Source organism: Cydia pomonella, chromosome 3, assembly GCF_033807575.1.
Source record: "Cydia pomonella isolate Wapato2018A chromosome 3, ilCydPomo1, whole genome shotgun sequence".
NCBI lineage: Eukaryota > Metazoa > Arthropoda > Insecta > Lepidoptera > Tortricidae > Cydia > Cydia pomonella.
In genome coordinates, this window is record NC_084705.1 from 30476176 (window position 1) to 30492678 (window position 16503).

At 35.6% G+C, this 16503-nt stretch overlaps 2 protein-coding genes across 2 annotated transcripts in view; one reads left to right on the forward strand and one right to left on the reverse strand.

Moving 5' to 3' along the window:
* LOC133516544 (lysozyme) overlaps positions 1 to 4663 on the reverse strand; it is a 67979-nt gene extending 63316 nt beyond the window's left edge. The window contains exon 1 of the mRNA XM_061849536.1: positions 4457 to 4663. The gene's annotated coding sequence lies outside the window, so the exon portion shown is untranslated. The remainder of the gene's footprint in view (positions 1 to 4456) is intronic.
* LOC133516546 (slit homolog 1 protein) overlaps positions 1 to 16503 on the forward strand; it is a 190711-nt gene that overhangs the window by 118691 nt on the left and 55517 nt on the right. The window lies entirely within an intron of this gene.

Sequence of the window (16503 nt, forward strand, 5' to 3'; positions counted from 1 at the left end):
TCAACATGAGAAAAATTAGAAACTAAATTTCATCTCATACAAAAAGCTCCACTCCGTCACATATTATTGGCACAAAAAATGAGATAACGAAAAGAATTTTGACTTAGGTAATGATTTCAACTACCTTATTGTGGTAAACAGTACGTAACTAGGCATCCATAGGGTGCGGTGACTGCTTACCATCAAGCGGGCCGTATATTTGTTTGCCACCGTCGTTGTATAAATAAACTAGCTTAGGTTACTAGGTTAGGTGTGCAATGAAGAATACTACAAAGAAAACCAAATACATATCAACTTGTAGTAATATAATGTATGTGATTTAAGTATTTTCTCAGTTCTCTGCATATATATATATATATATATATATATATATTTATATACATTTACGCTTTTGTTATGTACGCTATAAGCTTACACTATTATTATTTTTTCAATTGTAGGTACATCGAATAATTTAAAATTAGGAAACTATAGGTCTATAACGAAATCAATGCATAGCTATTAGCTAAGTTGCTCATATGTTTATTTTAAGACTGTTTGTTTCTCAATAAACATATATAATCGTATCGTTGTATATATATAATCGTGCCATTCACGAAGACGCATGCCTTAACTCGTATTGTCATGTGAGTAAAGGATAGATTTGACAAATCGGCGCGTCATTGTGGATGGCACGAACTATAATAGGTACACAGCTTGTTTTAAAGGAAATGTTTTTCATCTCTCCTGTTCGGAAAGTTTACCTTTCATAGGCTGATAGTCGGGTGGAAATCCCACCCTTGGGTGGAAAGTAATTTTTTTTTAATTTGTACTTCGAGCAACGGCTAACAGCCATATAATGCCATACTCACATTAGCTTTCGCATTTTTAAACCAAGTATTATCGACTATATTATAGATATTTAATAAATGTTGATTTCATAATCAACATAAATGACGATGAATGTTTGAAATATTACATTAAATTCATTCATTCATTCAGTTTCACTTTTTTTAAGGCGCGTATACATTAAGGCCGTTTCAGACAGATCCTAATTAAATATCGTATTGTCTATTATGGTTTTGGATTTTTTTTCCAATCAAAATGTAAATGGCGCCAATTCCAGTCATAACCTACATTTCTTGAGTTTCACTTTCCTCATAGTCAAAATGGAAAGTAGAGTGTTTAACTCGGGTAAAAGTAACCATCTCACCCTCGAACTATTGGCGCTCGAAGTGAAAAAAATATCTCTGGTGATATGGTTCACTTTCCACCCTTTCCACTTTCCCAGTCTATTATTGTTTCTACGTTTTTGATAACTATACCGTGGTACCCGACTAAGCGGTAGCTATAACAATAGAGTAGAGAATGCCTTAAGGCATTAAGTCTGCCATTTGTACCTTCATGTATTGTGCAATAAAGATTAAATAAATAAATAGTGGGGTAAAAAAAATGTTGCAGCCTGCTCTTTAAAACCTCTTTGTTCTCTGTGTAATTTCTTGTATGTATATTTGCAATGATAGTTATTTGTGCAACAAGAGAGCAAAGTTCGATGTTTCTTCCAGTGTATTTTTTAATAAATAAAACATCCTTGGCAAACAAGCATACGGCCGGCCTGATGTTAATCAGTCTCCGTAGCCTATCAGTACCCGTAGCCGTTTTGAGTCCCTCGCAAGTAAAAATTTTATAATCGCTCAATATTGAGCGAGCAAAAGCACATTTTGCTCACTGATTTTAGGCAGCGCAATACCCTTGTTCGAGATTCTCAGGTGAAAAGTGTTTGTATTGTATAGTAATATTACATGAGCGCACAAAAAAACAAAATGACATAAAATAAAATAATAAGTTTGAAATAAATCTGCTGTTTTTCGTCTGCGTACTAAAGCGTACGGATTACTACAAATGGGTTGCTTAAACAGATATTGCCGTTCATTATTGGACGATCGTTTCCATTTTGCGACGCATTGAATACCGTTAATATTCAACTGCTAACGAATAGGCTAGTAAAACGTAACGTGTTTCCATTGCTATATTAAAATTAAATTGACCCGCTGACAAAACTTCGTAATCTGATAAAACATTCATTTTCTTTTCTAAAACCACTCCAAGAGCTCAAGATACTTATTTTCAAGAAAACAATTTAAAAAGATAGTGGACATAGATGGTAGGATCGTATAGATGTACTATACGAGTGCGACCGTGAGGGACAGAATATACGCAATGCGATAAAATTAAAAACCCATTTTAATATTCCTGACAACATACCAAAAACAACCTACGTACTTTGGTCGAGTTATTTGTTGCCCACCATAAACCATACAACAATTTACGATGAGGAATAAAAAAAATTGAACTGTGACAAGGACGAACAATAATAACGCTTTCTCTGCTACTCCTACCGGAAGATACATAAGACTTCAGTTCTCCCGTTCTGCCAGTTCTCCCACCACTCATGCCCAATCCATACTAAATACTAGATTCATGATAGTGAACGACCGCTCCTCTATACATCAGTCTTTAGAAAAAAACTATGGAGACAACGAGAGAGAAAGAGACAACGCTCCACGAAGTCGAAATTCTGATGTGCAATATTTATCGGGAAACTACTGTACAAAGGTCGTCTCCATTTTCCTCCCTGTATATTGATTTAAGGGAAAATATTTTTAAACAATGCGTTGTATTTTAAACATAGCTATGTAAAGAAAAAATACCCATTCGTGGACTTTTTAGAATTTTTGATTATTATTAAGAGTTAGAAGCAAAACACAAATTCCATGTACATTTTTAAATGCTCCAAACTCTAATAATATTTAAGGAATCTAATAAAGGGGGCATATTTCCTTTTAAATCGTGTCTGTGAAGACCCTCCTTCTCTTCCTCTTGTTTGGAAGATTTCTGACCAAATTTTGCGTATTTTTTTAATTTTTTTTCGAGAACGACTTTTTCCCAGCACAACCAAGGTTTGACTCCATGATTTTTTAACCACGTTACGTTATAATATAAAAAAAATGCAGCAATGGAAACAAAGGAATGGTACATTTCTGAGCACAATCCCGAAGCCTTTAGGAGTATAACCACAATACTTACAGATATGTAAAATGAAAGTTTCAATTAAAACCAGAGAAACAAGATATATTTTAATTAATGCATTACGATATTCCGGTAAATATTGAAACCGCTTTAATTCGTTAGTCTGTAAACTACGTGAGGAATTCATGATTACTGGGTACTGAAGAAATGAAATAATAAATACGTCCCACTGCTGGGCACAGGCCTCCTCTCATGCGCGATAGGGCTCGGGCTATAGTCCCCACGAATTTTGAATTTCTTCGCAGATATGTGCAGGTTTCCTCACGATGTTTTTCTTCACCGAAAAGCTAGTGGTAAATAGCAAATGACATTTCGTAAGTTCCGAAAAACTCATTGGTACGAGCCAGATTTGAACCCGCGACCTCCGGATTGAAAGTTGGACGTCATATCCACTCGGCTACCACAAAAAAAATGAAATGATGAATGAAGAAATGAATTCTGATATAATATGGTACCAATAGGATATCCATGAAACTGGTAGATTATTCATTTTTTTTTAATGAATTACAAACGGAGAAACATGAACGCTCCCGGAAAAAAGCGCTCCCGAAAAAAACGTTTAAATTCTTGGAGGATTGAACAACCGGAGTCGCCTTTAGAGCTTACCCCTCTGTCGAAAACCTCGGCCTATGGTCATGTGTATTGTATGGACCGACGTTTATCTGACATGGCCATACATTTGACTTTCCCTTCCCCCGCAAAAATCGGCACTGTTTTGTACAGAAAATTACAGACAAGACAAGGTCTCCAGTTGTTAAATCCTCCATTTTTATCCGTCTATTATAACATTTGTAACCTATTTGGAAACTTTAGACTGATGAATATTTAATAAAAGTATGTTGTAGTTACTGAAATACCACCGAAAAGTTTCCGAAATTAAAACATATCATATATTTGTATGGTTATCGAAAATTTCGGATTATGAGTTTTTCCTTAATTTCTTATGATTTTTTCCTGGAACTTCCGTGAACTGTTCCATATTTGTATGGGGATCGAAAATTTCCGATTATGAGTTTTTCCTTAATTTCTTATGGATTTTTCCTGGAACTTCCGTGAACTGTTCCATAATATTTGAAAATTTTCGCAATTTGCTATAATTGTAATTGTTTCCAGCAATGTGCCAAAGATAATATTCAAAAATTGCAAACTTCTCATGAATTTTTTTAAGAATTTCTTTCTTCACGTTTCTTATCAAACCTTCTTAGAGATAGTTCCGATTTCTAAGACACTTGAAGTAGACGCCAAAGAGTGATGTAAATGTTATCGAAAACTTTCTAAGTTGGAAACTTGTATGAGAATTTTCTCATGAAAGTTTCCAGAAATTTCGGAAATTACAATGTTCTGCTACTTGTTGTTAGTGGTTTGTCCTTAGTGTAGGTTTACTAACCTTAAAGTGTGTGGATATATGTGGACTGGGCTCCGCCGCGTGCTTGTCTGACTGCAGACGGCCGGAGGGCGCACAAATTGACAATTTTGTTGTTAATGCGTGCGTGTTGCAACGCACTTAAGAGGGATATCGCAAAAAGCAAAAAGAAAACAGTTCCTTAGGTAATCGCGGGTGAAAAAAAAGCGGTTGTGTGGTATGCTTTTTTCGACGAATTTACTGTTATGTGTATTGTAGAAAATAAACTGAGTTTAATTGAGTTATTAATTATATAAATTGAAATAGAGCTAATTTAAACTTCTATTTCTCTGATCAACATTAGTCAACAATTTCATAAAAAAGCGTAAAAAAAAGAGTGAAAAATAATATAACAATCAAATCAAAGACTAAAAATTATTGGAATCTGTTAAAAAATGTTTTCTTTGAAATCTATAAGAAACTGTTTTCTATCTTATCTAATAAAAAAGTTGCAAAGCCTTGTCTGTCAACCACTAGATGTTATCATAAAACTTTACCAAGTTATATTACTTTAAATATGTTTGACTTTCTTTTACCAATAATATTAAAGTGCTAAAAATAAAAAGTAATTATAACTATTTAAGGTTTTTACACTTTTTAGGGTTCCGTAGCCAAATGGCAAAAACGGAACCCTTATAGATTCGTCATGTCCGTCTGTCTGTCCGATTATGTCACCGCCACTTTTTTCCGAAACTATAAGACCTATACTGTTCAAACTTGGTAAGTAGATGTATTCTATGAACCGCATTAAGATTTTTACACAAAACTAGAAAAAAAACAATATATTAACTTAGAACTGAAACTCAAAAAATCTTTTTTCATCAAACACATACGTGTGGGGTATCTATGGATAGGTCTTCAAAAATGATATTGAGGTTTCTAATATCATTTTTTTCTAAACTGAATAGTTTGCGCGAGAGACACTTCCAAAGTGGTAAAATGTGTCCCCCCCCCGTAACTTCTAAAATAACAGAATGAAAAATCTAAAAAATATATATGATATACATTACCATGCAAACTTCCACCGAAAATTGATTTGAACGAGATCTAGAAAGTAGTTTTTTTTAATACGTCATAAAATAAAAAAAAATAAAAAACATCAAACCCATACGTGTGGGGTATCTATGGATAGGTCTTCAAAAATGATATTTAGGTTTCTAATATCATTTTTTTCTTAACTGAATAGCTTGCGCGAGAGACACTTCCAAAGTGAAAAAATTTGTGTCCCCCCCGTAACTTCTAAAATAACAGAATGAAAAATCTAAAAAAAATATATGATATTGGTTTGAACGAGATCTAGTAAGTAGTTTGTTTTTAATACGTCATAAAATTAAAAAAAATTGTTTTTTTCATCAAACCCATACGTGTGGGGTATCTATGGATAGGTGTTCAAAAATGATATTTAGGTTCCTAATATCATTTTTTTCTAAACTGAATAGTTTGCGCGAGAGACACTTCCAAAGTGAAAAAATGTGTGTCCCCCCCCCCTGTAACTTCTAAAATAACAGAATGAAAAATCAAAAAAAAAATATGACATTACCATGCAAACTTCCACCGAAAATTGGTTTGAACGAGATCTAGTAAGTAGTTTTTTTTAATACGTCATAAACGGTACGGAACCCTTCATGGGCGAGACCGACTCGCACTTGGCCCCTTTTTATATAATGGCATGAATGTGTGAATAACTTTCGGCATCGTGTCAGTAACAGGCCTTTAAATTTGCTTGAGAAAACTGTTGTACTAAAATAAATTTAAAAATATAATTATTTTGCCGACTCCGCTCCGCTCCACTTACTAAACATACCTTATTTTATATATGTATCTAAAAAGGAAATCACTTCACCGAACCAAGAGATAAATTCAGGCAAACCCATTAATTAATTATGTCACAGGGAACATGAAAATACTCCGCTATTATGAAAATAATACAAATAATATACAAAAATCCCTTTCACACAAAAACCTTTTAAAGTACTCATCACAAGCGGTAAAGGAATCCAGTCCCTTATTAAAATACCCTTTACACAAAGGACATAACCGGCGTTTTTACCGACCTTTCATAATTCTAAATCGCACTGCAAATGAAAAGGGTCCCTTAAACATTGTTTGTAGGGCAAACTGTAACAGCAACAAACTTTGACCATAGGTATACCTTATTTCGTAGTAATAGGGTTGAAGTTAGGTTAACAGCGTGGTTTGTACTTCGCACGGCCCATGTCAAGCGCAATGCCTCTAGCTGATATATGAAAGCCGTTAGCCGATTTCAAAAGACCTCTTAAGGCGACTCGTTACTTACATTTCCGTTTTCTCACCGGACGGAGACATTATGTTATATTTATACTATAATTTTGACACACGATCCTGATTCAAATTTTACTACTTGCTACGATTTTGAAATGAAACGATGAAAAACGGATTATATCGCGTATTAAGCTAATTATTTTGGCCAGAGATGTAGAAAATATTTAGTCCCTATGATCTATAACGAGTTACCATCGGATTTGAAGACCAAAAGGATAACAAAACGAACATTTAAAAAGAAACTTAGCAATAATCTATTAAATAAAATAAAAGGTAAAATACAACCGCTATAAATTGTATACATGCACTGCATTTTTATACTGTATGATCAGATTGTAGCGTTAACCCCTTACTTCATGTCGTAAACAAAAGTATTATATCTGTTTAAAAATAAACTTTAATAGCTATCAATAGAATTGAATATTATAACTGCCATATAGGGCTGCGCATGCGGTAAGGGGTTAAATAGATAAAAATATAAGTAACATATAGACTACCTAGCTTGCATATTATAGGAGCTTCGTCTGCCAACAAACCACTCTGTGGTTTGGCAGAAGTATATTGTAAATATTTAAAGGGAATGAAACGTGAATAAACGTTTATTTATTTATTTATTTATTTATTTTTTAGAATAAATTTAAAAGTGGAAAAATTACTGTCTTGGGTGAGACTTGAACTCACGGCCTCTGGATCGATACTCCAGCGCTCTGCCATCTGAGCCACCATGACCTCATCCCTAGGCAGCAAATTTTTCCACCATATGGGTCTAGGGGACCCTAGCGACATCTACCGTAGGAACGTTACACTTCTTAGACAGCTACCGGAGTTCCAAGTCATATAATGAATTTAAATTACATCCCAAAGTTTCCAACGTTTCGTTTCGTTTGGTTTCTCTTTACTTGGAAATAGTTGTAATGTATTACTAGCCTTACTCGTATTATGAATTGATTTTGCATGCATAACCAGCCTTAAAATTTCTATTTTATTATGGTTCATAATACTTAAAATATAAATTTTAAGATTATTATTTTTTTGTGTCAGAGGCCAAGATCCTGTTTGGGTCACTGAGCCAGTGAAATAAGTAAGTATGGTTCATTATTTTTGTATGTGAGTAGTTTTATACATTGTAATTTGGCCTCAATTACCCATTGATCACGAACGATATAGTAATAATATAACAATATAATAACATCTATTACGCGATATAATGCATTTTTCATAGTTTTATTTTATAAGTAACTATCGCGGTATCCGCAGACAATATTTTGCTACAGTTTTGTTCTTATTTTGATACGACCTTGACGATCGCTCACGCTGATTGGTGCATGCGAAATGAAATAAAAGTCGTGCATCAATCACTAAGAGGATCAAGGTCATATCAAAACCAGTTCAAAACCATAACAATCGTATCGTATGTAACTTTTAAAGGAAATATATATATATATATATAGAGAGAGAGAGAGAGAGAGAGAGAGAGAGAGAAAGAGAGTTATATTCAGAGACTCTTTGTTAAAGTCACTTTCGATTATTTGTCTTCTAAATTCAAGTCAACGGCTCACAGGTCACCAAGCTTGGGGGACAATAACCGACTAATCTTTTGTCCAGAATTTAAAAAGAAACTGTCATTTGGTTCATAAAATTACCGCGCCAAGCGCTACGCGCGGTAAAAGCTTGTATTCTGTACTTATAGCTAAAAAAATTTTTTATTTACGCTGGCACCATGCCTTCTTAATTAAATTCTTTCATAAATACGGTCGACTCCCGTTAATTCAAACCACCGATAATTCGAACCTCTTTATAATTCAAAGTTATCACCAGTTCCCTAGAACATTTCTTGATACATATACTCGTATTGTTATATAGCTGTCAGTTTATGAAATAAAAATGTTTTATTCCAGAAATAATTTTCCATATGTACAATAAAATGAAACTAAAATCTACGAGTAATTAATACAAATAAAATAAATAAGACGTTAAAAATTAAATTGAAACCTCATGGTGACAGGTTTGTGGCAGGTCCTCCAGCGCTCATTAAGCAGGCTACCGTCCCACTCCCTCACTGCGGACAGCAGCTTATTGGTATTTGTAGCGGAGTTTAATTCTCTTAATTATAAATATCAAACTTCCAACGTATCCCTTTCGCCCCTTTCTCTTAACTTCTTGTCTGTAAAAACCTAGATCCGCGGGCCGTAGCTCATTTGAAATCGGGCGCCCTTTAGGAACTCCATTACGCATTTTGCAACTTTTGTTGGCCAGGCTTAACAAAAAGGTGGCTGAAACACTTACAGGCCACATTGTTTGCGGATTCCGTTAATTATTCATCGCTGGTGACATCGAGGGGTAATTAAGCCGGTAAAAAGAGACGATAAAAAATAAAGAGTGGAGACGGACAAAGAAGTTCCCGTTGTTTTTGTAGATGGCGGCAAGATGCGCGGCTTAGCGAGATCTCTGAGCTGTTACTTTTTCCAGCACTTAACATCTTAAAACTATATAGTAAGTCATAATAAAACAGTGACAATAGATAGAGTTATAAATGGCTATGTGGTACGTTAAAAAATGTGAATGCGACGCTAGATTCTACTTTTTAACAGATGTTTGATAAAAACGAATATATCTGGGAGCAACCAGGGTGGCAAAGCCTATAGTTATCGAACTAAGAACTCGCTATTACGTAGAGATGTGAGCGCCAGACCTAATGGTCTAGCAGATGTGTCTAGTAAACATAATCTGTGATAAAAACGAATAAATAAATATTAAAGGGCATTATTACACAAATTGACTAAGTCCCACAGTAAGCTCAATAAAGCTTGTGTTGTTGGTACTTAGACAACGATATATTTATAAATACTTAAATACTCGTACATAGAAAACACCCATGACTCAGGAATAAGTATCCGTGCTCATCACACAAATAAACCTGGGACCATCGGCTTCAAAGGCAAGGTTACTACCCACCAGGTCAGACATGTCATCTGATTTATGAATATCTTTATTTCAGGCACCTAGTGGCCCATAATATGCTTATTATATATTAGGTAATATTTTAAAAATAACTATTATTTTACTGTGGTATATTGTAGATAATTTTAAGAAACGTGACAATAATCCGTTTGTGTATCAAAGCGAAAAAATATATATTACGAGTATAGGTTACATTGTGTCTGCCGAAGATTTGTCCACAGATGCATGATTCCCGCCATGTCTTGACAGATTAGTCTGCCATAAACACTTGCCAGACAGGCCCCTGTTTCACCATTACTACGCTGTCATTTTTCGCCTGGCATTGACAATTCGCCGTACATCGCTGGTCTAACAAGTAAACAATGATGCTACGAGTATGTACTGTCGTTACTTGCTGACCCAGAAATGTACAGGAAATTGTCAGTATCACGTGTCTTTGTCAAGTTGGTGAAATAGGTGCCAAATCGAATGGTCACAATTGACAGTCTTTCTTTTTTATTTAGTCTCCGATAAAAGTTTACCATGTTTCAGCGCGATCTGTTTAACCAGATCATTTATGTATGGTCGGTTTTAATTACGTCGGCTTTTTAATCAATTAGCGGCTTTTCAATTACATAATTAATCTTTATTTGGTTTTAAAGACTTTAAAAAAAGTTTTTGTATTATTAAGTTTAATCTTAGGTATCGTTTCTTTGTGTTTGAGTTACGGAACTTTGTTATACAATTTTAGAAGTTTAATTTAATTCAAGGGAGTCATATTTTTCTGTAGGTAGGTTTATTATGAATGGGTACAATCTATAATAAGTATTATCCTCAACCCTTTTTTTTAATACCATGTCGATGGCAAATAAGCATACAGCACGCCTGATGGTAAGTAGTCATCGTAGCCTATAAACGCCTGCAACACCAGATATATTACATGCGAATTGCCGACCCTTTAAAAACCTGTAGGTGCACTACTTTTTGAAGAACCCCAGCATGCTCCTCGGCAGGGATGTCATTCCACAACCATTTAGGTAGGTTTTAGTGTGTGAAGATGGACACCCTGCCGACGGCGAGCGGTGCGGTGATGGAAAGCGGCCGTTGGTATCATGTCAAACAATTCTTCAGAGCACAGCCCATTGTACATTGTATTGTATGTTTATGCTTAAGTTGTTGACCCCGTATTACCGAATCCGAGATTTTGATCATCATTCCACGCTAGGGAATGCTCTCGGCACTAACCTAATACCTGGACCTGAGCTCATTTTTCAGCTGTATTACTGTAAATTCCTGTAAATCCTCCTCCCTCGTGCTTTCCATGTTTCAAGATTACGCCGATGTTCATTAATTTATTCGAAATATTACGTATTTCTTTTATTTTATGCCGAATATTAGACGTATACTCAATTTTTAGTAACACTTTAGTACGATAATTGCTTAAAAACTTTAGATTAAATTTATTTCTCCGATTTGTCCGCGCAACATGTAAGATTGAAACAACGTTTTCGGCCATAATACATATATTTCTTTTTCATCTTACTCGTAACTTAATTCTATTTCTATCCCTTTCATTCGATCAATCATTCTTCTTTTTCTTTCTGATGTATATTCAAGCATACTGTCTCGTTCACGCAATACGTTTCTTTCTACACAGCACCTTACAGTTGGTATGGCGAGAATCGGGAATTCCCGGTTCCGGTACTGTATTTGTAAAGAAAATCTGTACCCGGAGCCGCAGAAACAACCAGTACTGACAAAGCGTCGGGAACCTAACATAGAAATTTCCAAAAGAAAAAGTACTTACCTCCTAATTTTATTTGCGCCAATAAATGTTCATAAAATCGTGGTATCGTGGTTTTCATCATCCAACAATACAAAAGCACTACTTAACTGACTTGAGCTATAATTTCCAAAAGCATAGTTTTATACACAAAACCTTGAAAGCGTTGCGTACTTGCGTATAAAGTGCAGGTACCAATAAAATATGAGAAGTTCATCCATAAAGAGAAGTTCCTCATAGACATTCGTCATCCAACATCCAAATCACTAAACTCGAAGTGGTCATATCTTATAAAATCAGCTAGATATTGTATACAATAAATTGCGTACAAAGAGTATCAATAAAATTTGAGTTCATGACATGGTTATTAGTCATTGACATCAGTACTAAACTCCAGAAGTAACCTCGGCTCATAAAGCTCAGCTAGAATTTTCTAAAAGCGTAATTTTATACAATAATCCCCCACCGTTGCGTATAAAGGCGGGTGGAGAGGCCATTCGGGCGGTAATCTGTAGTACTTGTATAAGAATCGCCGCTGCAACGCGTGTGGCGACGACGTAATGGGACATTTCCACTGAGCGACGGTCGAGCAGACCGGAGGACAGTCCGAGGGAAGAGAGAATTGCTCTTGAACCAAACAAAATTCTAAACTAAAATACTAGTAGATGTCATATTAGTATATTTTTATATGATGAGGGATAGAAGGGTACCGTCTGGAAAGGTCACGAAATTCACGACAACGCGTGGTTCCAAGACCTTGTCCGAAACCGCGCGAAGAGGCACAATCCATCTGAAGTTGTTGGCGACATGGCTCCCTCCTTTAGCTACAGAATTGGCTTATACAGCCACGAGAGACGTTGTCCCTCACATACAAACGCTGCGTAAATCATCTATCAAGATGCTTAAGGCCTATGATAACATCTATTTCAGTTTATAATTTATATACTTGTAGTAGTGTGACTACTCAAAAAAACACAAATCAAAATATTTGATAAATATAAGTAGATTTGTTCTCTAAAAGTTGCAATCAAAATTCTTCAACATTTAAACAAAGACTTATTTATGTCTCCTTGGATTTCACGCGCCTATAAATCCCAGTCTTTTGATAGGCTTGCGTGGGGATATAGATCCAACACGTAGATGCCTCTTGGAGAGCTTTAATGTCATGTAGAACGCCTGCTGGAACCCGTTCACGGGCGCAACAATAAACACCCATGTCGCAACAGGCATTAGGCAGGCATTGGGACTATTGTAGTAAAGTGAACAGTATAACAATATGTTATTATTAGACAGCAAGTTAGCAAAAGCGAGGCGACTAAAATATACTACAAACCTTTAATACTTATACAGAGAGCGGGAGAGTGAGGTTATTCGAGCGAAAAGAATTTGATCATTGATCTTAGGACTTGCCTGTCAGCTAGGAACATATCGATCCGCGCACCTCGAAAGCTTATGATAGTTTGTTCCACGCTTACTTAGGAAAGATTTTTCTCTTTTCAATGAAACCTGGTAAAATTATGTTGATGATAATTATATTTATGTTCTAACATTAGAAAATCGAGGAGTTTTGAGTTTCAAATTTGGCATGTTTATCGGAACACTTGAGACTAGAGGCACACACAAAGGCGCTTTAATAAAGTTTCTTAATTTTTAACTATGAGCAGTAGAATTATTACAGTATTAATATGACTCAAGAAAATAACTCGAGGCTTTCTTATAACTTGAACCTGCCGCCACACTTCGAGAATAAGGCCGAGCCACGGGACTATTGATAGTAGTGGGTGACGGACGAACGTTGACTTATAGAGTGGAACTGTCCCAATGTCCCTTGGTGTCCCGATTATCTAAATCACTTGAGATAATCGTTTTATGGACGGGAATGATACTTGGCTGAGGATTTAGGTGATATAATGACGCTTGAGCGAGTATTATCGTATTTATTTTAGCCCAAATGCATATGTCTGACGAGTTCTGGAGTTTAGTGATTTGGATATTGGATGACGTATATCTATCAGCGCCTTTTCAAATTTCGTCAGGCGAAAACCAAAACTAAGTAACCAACACAAATTCAGAGCTATACTAGTGACAAAACAAGGTTGATTTTTGTTTATAATTTTTATGCAATTAGTAAGTTTTGGTTGTCACCTGACGAGTTATGGATAAACTTCTCAATATTTATTGGAACTTGCACCTTATACGCAACGCTCTCAAGGTTTGTTGTTTATAACTATGCTTTTGAAAGTTCTAGTTCAAGTTGGTTTAGTAGTGATTCTTGATTGTTGGATGACGAAAAACACAAGAAATTGTATGAAATTGTATTGGTATACTTTATTATACTCAACGCTTTGATCGTTATAAAACGTATTACAACAGCCACTGAAAGCGGGGTGGTTACATGTTATATAGGTCATGCTGAGAAACTTTTACTACGGGTGCAATCCCGAAATCGTGAATAAAAATGAATGTAGACACTTTTTCCTTTGGTAATTTCTTGACGACGAGGATGACGCTTTGTCAGTCCTGCAATGGCAGCATGGTTCCATTTTTATCGCTTGTCACTATGTCCGTCACTTTCGCACTTACATACTTGTTAGAACGTGACAGGCATGGTGACAAATGATAAAGAGCCGACCATCTTAGCCCTACTGAGTTTATTAAACAGTAATGATTTGGAGTACCCCGTTTGACTCTTTAGAGTGCAGCAATAATACTATTTATATAATTATATAGCGTAGGTACCTAGTGTTACTACCTTTCTTGTAACCCATTTGGTGTAGTAGGTGTCCATGGGCAAGTTGTAATTGCTTACCATCAGGTGATTTGTCTGCTCATTTTCCTGGTGATAAATGATAAAAAAGTGTTTCTGGGACATACGAGCTTTGCAACGACATGTTTGTAAACCAAATTTGTTCTATTAAGTTATCCAATAAGTAAATACTGAATTAATTTCTTTTTGTATATTTTTCATTAAAATTAAATTACCTCCCGCGAATGCTCTGGCTGTGGAATGAGCTCCCTGCCGAGGTCCCGAGGGTCTACAGTATGGGGTTCTTCAAAAAAGGAGTGTACACTGTACAGATTTTTAAAGGGTCGGCAACGCATATGTAACACATTTGGAGTTGCAGGCGTCCATAGGCAACGGTGACTGCTTACCATCAGGCGAATACATGTTTGCCACCGATGTGGAATAAAAAAAGTTTTTTGGCTGAAACCGAAACTTCGGCCAAATCATTATTTTCATTAAGAAAACTGCCGAAACTGAAACCGAAACCTCGGTCTAGTAAGTTCCATACCAAATTACAGGTTTATGTATACGACGTATTTCTTAGAAGTACTAATTTAATTGGACATCGTGTCAAGTTTTCCTATAACAAGCTAGGACTAAATATTATTTACTTTTACTCTGTACTTTATTATCAGTCTATTTCGAAATTTCCGAAAACGTTTTGTCAAACATCCTTTATGGGTATTTACTCTAAAGAGGTCACAAAGGAACTGGGCGACGATTTGAGAAGATTATGGCCCGTTAGATTAAGCTCGGTAATAACCTTGAGGCCAATTCGAATGTATATGTTGATATCAAAATGTGTCAGTTTCACGTGCATCCATCTCGCGTGCGTGCATCTCGCTCGCGCCAATACATGTATGAACAAGTACGAGAAATCTTCAGGCGCGAATGATAATTTTGACATAAAAATGTAAACAACTTTCGGGAACAAATATAATTATTTTATTAAATATTTTTGATTTATGTTTTTAAATAGTAAACAACCCGGCCCACTGCTGACCATAGGCCTCTCTTTTAGTACGTCACTTGTCCCGGTCCTGATATTCTCATTAGCTAATATCATGCTGAAGTGACCCACAATTTTCCAAATGTCGTCCACCTAACGAGACAACGGACGCCAGGGGCTTCTTTCATCCGAAAGCGGCCACCACCCACCCGCACACACACACACACATCAGTAACACTACTATAATATATAATCTGAAATTGATGTCTTTGGTATACTAACGAAGAAGTGATCATCAAGCTCTCCTGGCTGAGGGTGGATTGGAGGTAAAAGTTTTAAGATTGCATATACTCGAAAAATTTGAAAGGCTACCGCCTGTGAACGACGTTGTAGCCTAGAGGTCCAGGGCGTTAGAAAACGCCGGGTTCGTATTTATTCCCCCCCGCCACTGGAGGGCTTGGCATTCCGTAACGACATCTTTTTCAGTTTATAATCGATATGTAAGTTCGAATTGGGTTCCTGAGGGAATGGATCGTTCATTTTCTTAATTCTTTATTTGCTTTATAGAGGGGTTAAACGGTCCTGCGTTGGGGTTAGACGGTTTTTATTATTTCGTCGTGTTTATGTAGATTGGTCGTTAGAATGGTGAGCGACAAACCGTCGGTGCGAATAAAAAAATCGCTATGTGTTTTTTTATGATTTTTTGATTATTTCATATTTTAATTCCTTTTTTAATTCCCCGTCGACCCATGAAACACTTTTTTTGATATCTTTATTGGTTTAAAAAATAACTAATTCCGCTATGTGCTCGCAGAACAAAGTTGGGAAGAAAAAAGTAGCTATGTGATTTTTGGCACATAGCGAATTTAAATGCACTGTTTTCCGTCGAGGGTCATGGCAATATGTTGCACATGGCGAATATTTGTGAAGTGAATTACCTACCGTAGTCCTCATTTTCCTCTCTGGATATTAAAATTATTGAAAATATTTAGACACTATATGTTGGATATAAACCACAGCTCTGCCCCTACGTTAGAATTTTTGTGAATTTCTAATTATTATAAAATTTAGGAGTATTTAAAAAAAAAAAAATCTGTTTATTTGTTTCTGTCTGTTTGTAAATATATAGGTACCCAATTTGTCACATTATTAAAAAAAAAATAGAAAAAAAGTCAAACTTAGGGGTATAGATATGGTTAATATACATCAAATTATTTAAACATATTTTACAAAATATCAATATCCAGAGAGGAACCGACCGTCCCCTTTTCTCT